We start from the raw sequence: 6,117 nt of genomic DNA, 5'->3' as shown, positions 1-6,117 counted from the left end.
CGGGAAGCCCCTAGTGCGGTTTAAGCCGCGTATTGGGGCGTGCCGTAGTTGTGCCCCCTCCCCGCCTGTGCCCATGGTATTTTTAATGCGTAATTATGTACGCGTGGCACAGATTTCGCCGTTTGGCTGGGACTGGGGTGGGGGCTGCATTGCTATGCGAGCTCGGAACGTGCCAGGCAGTCCAGTTGCCGATTACTCCGGACGCGCTTGAAGTTGTCCGGGTCCTTAATCGCCGAACTAGTGGATTGCCCTAAGAGGCTGCTTTGTGCTTCTGCTGCGAGGGCCGCAGTGTGATCCTCCGTGCGGAGAGAGCGCTCTGTGTTTCCATTGTCTGTGATGACCCCCTGAGGTCCTGGCATCTTGAGCTTGAGATATGCATAATCCGGTACCGCATTGAATCTTGCAAATGCGGTTTGCCCGAGCAGTGCGTGGTAGCCACTGCAGAACGGGACTATGTCGAAGATTAACTCTTCGCTTCGGAAGTTATCCGGGGATCCGAAGACCACTTCCAGTGTGACTGAGCCTATGCAATGGGCCTCTACACCTGGTATGACACCTTTAAAGGTCGTTTTTGTGGGTTTGATCCTTGAGGGGTCTATACCCATTTTGCGCACTGTGTCCTGATAAAGCAGGTTCAGGCTGCTACCGCCGTCCATTAGGACTCGAGTGAGGTGAAATCTGTCAATGATTGGGTCTAGGACCAATGCGGCGAATCCGCCATGACGGATACTAGTGGGGTGGTCCCTGCGGTTGAAGGTGATCGGACAGGAAGACCATGGGTTGAACTTTGGGGCGACTGGCTCCAACGCATATACGTCCCTGAGCGCATGCTTCCGCTCCCTCTTGGGGATGTGGGTTGCGTATATCATGTTCACCGTCCGCACTTGTGGGGGGAACCTCTTCTGTCCTCCGGTGTTCGGCTGCCGGGGCTCCTCCTCGTCATCGCTATGTGACCCCTTATCTTTGTTTTCGGCATTTAACTTGCCGGCCTGCTTGAACACCCAACAATCCCTGTTGATGTGGTTGGCTGGCTTGTCGGGGGTGCCGCGTATTTGACACGAGCGATCGAGTATATGGTCCAAACTAGACGGGCCCGGAGTGCTTCTTTTGAATGGCTTTTTCCGCTGACCGGGTTTAGAGCCTTTGAATCCGGCATTGACTGCCGTATCGTCGGTATTGTCGCTGTTAATGCGGCGCTTATGTTTGTTGCGACGTGACCTGCCGTTGCCGTCCTTGGTATCCGAAGTACCATGGTTCTTTGATATGTTGTTGCTGCGACCCAACCAGCTATCCTCTCCCACACAGAAGCGGGTCATGAGTGTCATGAGGGCTGCCATAGATTTCAGCTTTTCCTGGCCAAGGTGCCGGGCGAGCCATTCGTCGCGGATGTTGTGCTTGAAAGCTGCTATGGCCTCTGCATCCGGACAGTCGACGATTTGATTTTTCTTTGTTAGGAACCGTGTCCAGAATTGCCTGGCCGATTCCTCTGGCTGCTGAATTATGTGGCTCAAGGCATCGGCTTCTGGTGGTCGCACGTAAGTGCCTTGAAAGTTGTCGATGAATGCGGCTTCCAGATCTTCCCAACAGCCAATGGACTCTGTTGAGCTAGTCCTTTGAGCTTGAGTGGGAGGTATTTAATGGCGTGTAGATCATCACCGCGGGCCATGTGGATATGCAGGAGGAAATCCTTGATCCATACCACAGGATCTGTTGTGCCGTCGTATGATTCTATATTTACGGGTTTGAAACCCTCTGGGATTTGATGATCCATTACTTCATCTGTGAAGCATAGGGGGTGTGCGGCGCCTCTGTGCTGGGCTATGTCACGATGCAGCTCGAATGAGTCTTCCCCGCTGTGTTTGGCCCGGTCGGACTTACTTTTACTGTATCCGGCGTGACGATTATCGTCTCGCATAGTGGCGCGCCCTTGTGATCCGTAGATCGATCTTGCATGTGTTGCTTTGTCCTCCAATACGTCTCGCAGGTCTGGCATATTTTCCCATGCCTTTTCATTGAATTGCGTCGGGGTGCGGGCTGAGCTTTTGGCTGGAATGCCTCTCTGTCGCGGCCACAAGGTGGCCGGTCAGCCGCGACATACGCCAGGGATGTTGGTTTCGGTGCTTCCTCCTCCAGTCGGGGTAGCAACCTGCACTTTGGGTAACTCTTGGAGGGGCGTCCGAGTTTATATTCCTCGGCCTCCAGGACTTCAGTCCATCTGTCAGCTAGCAAATCTTGATCAGCTTGAGGCTGTTGCTGCTTTTTCTTGAGGCTATTTGCCGTGGCTATAAGTCGGCGCTTGAAGCGCTCTTGTTCGACGGGATCCTCTGGCACGACGAATTCGTCCTTGACGAGGCTTGCCTCATCTTCGGAGGGAGGCATGTAATTATCATCCTCCGCCTCTCCATCTGCCGCTCTCTCAGGTGGGCTGGCTCCTTCATCCTCCTGCTCTAAATCTTGCTGGAGGGGATTGTTGTTGCCTTCGGCACTGTCCGGAGTGCTATTATCTCCCATGCTGGTATCACCACTTTTGCCTTGGCGGGACTTAGAGCGGCGCCGCTGACGCCGACGCTTGGGTTGCTTTTTGGAGGGGTCATCCTCCATTGTCTCGTCGCCATTGCCTTCTTTGGGTGTATCCACCATGTATATATCGTATGATGAGGTGGCTGTCCAGTGCCCTGTGGGCAGTGGTTCCTCTTTGTCTCCCGCATCGTCGTCCATGCCGTCGATGTCTTCAGAGTCAAAGTCGAGCATGTCGGTTAAGTCGTCGACAGTGGCTACTAAGTAGGTGGTGGGTGGGCGGCGAATTTCTTCGTCATCCGCATCCCAATCCTGCCAGACGTAGTTCGGCCAGGCCTCTCCTGACAAGGACAGAGACCTTAATGAGTTCAGTATGTCGCCAAAGGGCGAGTGCTGAAAAATATCCGCGGAGGTAAACTCCATGATCGGCGCCCAATCGGATTCGACAGGAACGGGCGCAGGCTGTTCGGAGTCCGTGGCCGGAGAAGGATCCGGCAGTTTGGCAACACGGCTCTTGTGAAGGGTAAGGTCGATATTCGGCTCGATCGCCGCAGAGGATACGGCCTCCGTGGCGGGGTCTATCCACCCGTCCACGGATGGCGAAACTGGTTCCGAATTGAGGGTCGGAGCGGCTGCCGGTGCGATTTCTCGAACACTGTCGATGGTAGAGCTAAATCGTACTCATCGTGACCTCGCGGCGCACAAGGCAGGGGCTCGAATCCGTCGAAGATCAAGTCTCCGCGGATATCGGCCGTGTAGTTTAAGCTCCCAAACCTGACCTGGTGGCCAGGGGCGTAACTTTCGATCTGCTCCAGATGGCCAAGCGAGTTGACCCGCAGTGCGAAGCCGCCGAACACAAAGATCTGTCCGTGGAGAAAAGTCTCACCCTGGACTGCATCGCTATCGATGATCGTAAGAGCCATCAAGCCTAATGGCGACGACACAGAGGAGCTCTCAATGAAAGCACCAATGTCGGTGTCAAAACCGGCGGATCTCGGGTATGGGGTCCCGAACTATGCGTCTAAGGCGGATGGTAACAGGAGGCAGGGGACACGATGTTTTACCCAGGTTCGGGCCCTCTTGATGGAGGTAAAACCCTACGTCCTGCTTGACTTATTCTTGATGATATGAGTATTACAAGAGTTGATCTACCACGAGATCGGAGAGGCTAAACCCTAGAAGCTAGCCTATGGTATGATTGTATGTTGTCCTACGGACTAAAACCCTCCGATTTATATAGACACCGGAAGGGGCTAGGGTTACACAAGGTCGGTTACAAAGGAGGAGATATACATATCCGTATTGCCTAGCTTGTCTTCCACACCAAGTAGAGTCCTATCCGGACACGAGACGAAGTCTTCAATCTTGTATCTTCATAGTCCAATAGTCCGGCCAAAGGATATTCTGGCTGTCCGGAGACCCCCTAATCCAGGACTCCCTCACTTGGCAAGGAAGTGCGGAATGTAATGGATAACATGGAATGCTGAGATGTTCATTGCACGACATGGTAATATAGAAACTGCCATATATATACCATCGGTCATACACACCGTACATAGTTTGGTACAAGCCCTGGCTAGAGTACAACTACGGTGGAAGACGTTACATCTCATCGGAGGCATTCCAAGCTCCTATACATTATTTTTCTACACCCCTGGAACGTGATACACACCAAGTCGTATCCCACGAGTCACGCAGGACTGTGGGGAATACAACTATTACAATACTAATGAAGCTACTACCAACTCAGACGTTTCCGTAGTAATCTTCATAAAAGTCACCACCAAAACCTGGAAGTGGAACATGATCATCTGGGAACAGATGGTCCTGTGGAGCTTGCAGTCCATAGGGACTCGGATGTGGCCTTGGTCCAACAAACGGTGGCAGACGGGGACCACGAGGAGGGGTGATGCCTCCTACATCGCGCCAGTCCATACAATCTGGCAACCCAGACCGCACGGGGTACAGGTCCCTCATGTCCATGTATCCAGCTTGCACAGTAGGTGCAAACCGGGTCAAAGTGGCCCAGTGGTCAGAACGAGAGTTGAAGAGCTCCATTCGCAAGGCACGATTTTCGCGGTCCTTGTCCTTGAGCATCTCGACAGTGGTGCGGAGTAGTGAATCCTCATGTGTAGAGTCATAGTACAAAGCCTGATAGTACCCCTGTGCCCCAGGGAGTGAGGCTGGCATGTAGCGAAAATTGGTGTTCCGAAGCAAGGCAGTTCTGGCTCGAATGATAGTCATCATTGAGTAAGCTGCATCCAGCACGGACATATCGATAGTAACCCCAAGTCCATAAGAGCAGTGGAGGGGTTCAGTGGCTCCAGGATAAGAGGGGTATATCCTAACGGTACAAAGGTATTGGCTCTGATTGAAGTCTCGGAACTGCTCCTCGACGATATACTCAGGATACCATCGATAGCCTGTCTCGACCATCACTCAGACCAGCATGGCCGTGTGACCGGGTACATCGAGGCACCGAGTCAGAGGAACCACTTGATTCTATGAACGGGTGGCCATCTGATAGCACGAAATATTGCAAAGGCATTAGTATTTTCTAGGAGGAATCGGACAACATAATGGCTATAAATGCTCAGAAAAAGATTTGAGACATTCACAGCAGTTGGCAAAACCACTCAACAACATCATATCAAGCTTCTGGTTCAACTGGCAACATACTAGAAGTAGTAGAAACTGAACTGAGGCTTGAACCCACAATCCATAAGTTACTACGGATTAGTAACACGTGAACCTGATAGAGAGAAGAGAGCCTAGTCCTTAACCCACGTAGAATGAGAAGAGAATGACTCAGATCAAAGGGCATAAGGTAAAGGAGTAAAAGAGCCTTACGTTCCCTCCCACAATCAATTCCCCTACATATAACTAAAGCATTTCTAGACTCGACATCGACCAGTTTGGCTCAACGAACCTACAGGCAGTCCAGCTCAGGTGCCAACGCTGTCAGGACCCCGATTCCAAGTCACATCGATCTAGCCGGTAACACCTCATATCACTTTGCGGCCACACACACGGTATTCCCACGGGTGTCGCATTACCATGGCCCGGGACCGTTTGCGCCTTTTGGCTCACGTATATGATAGTGTCGCTAGCATCCATATGACAGAGAACCTGGGCCGACATGGCTAGTCGTGAACCCAAAGCGGCACTAACCTATGGGGACAGACATACATGAATCACATCGAGCATGTCGGTCTGCAGTGTGTGAATCCGGGCTGTAGCACTGGGCTAACAGGACTCCGGGAACCCGGGCTATAGCACTGGGCTAACAGGACTCTGGGAACCCGGGCTGTAGCAGGCTAGGCAGGACTCCGGATGTCACAGCGTGACATTTCCCCGAAGGGACAGACACAAGAACGAAGTGAAGCACATGACGGCTAGTCAAGTGTCCTGAGCAGTAGTGCTGGGCTAGCAGGACTCCGGTGAACCGGGCTGTAGCGTACTACTATGGCTCATGGAAGCACTAGAATACATTTCCCCATAAGAGAGGCTGCCAAGGATAAACAACTAGATTGTCGGATCCCACACATACCAAGCATTTCAATCATACACACAATATGCTCGATATGTGTAAATACAACA

This window comes from Triticum urartu, chromosome 4A (genome assembly GCF_056163025.1).
Source record: "Triticum urartu cultivar PI428250 chromosome 4A, HENAU_Tu73, whole genome shotgun sequence".
Lineage (NCBI taxonomy): Eukaryota > Viridiplantae > Streptophyta > Magnoliopsida > Poales > Poaceae > Triticum > Triticum urartu.
The sequence above is the reverse complement of the archived record's forward strand: the minus strand, read 5'-3'. Positions refer to the sequence as shown.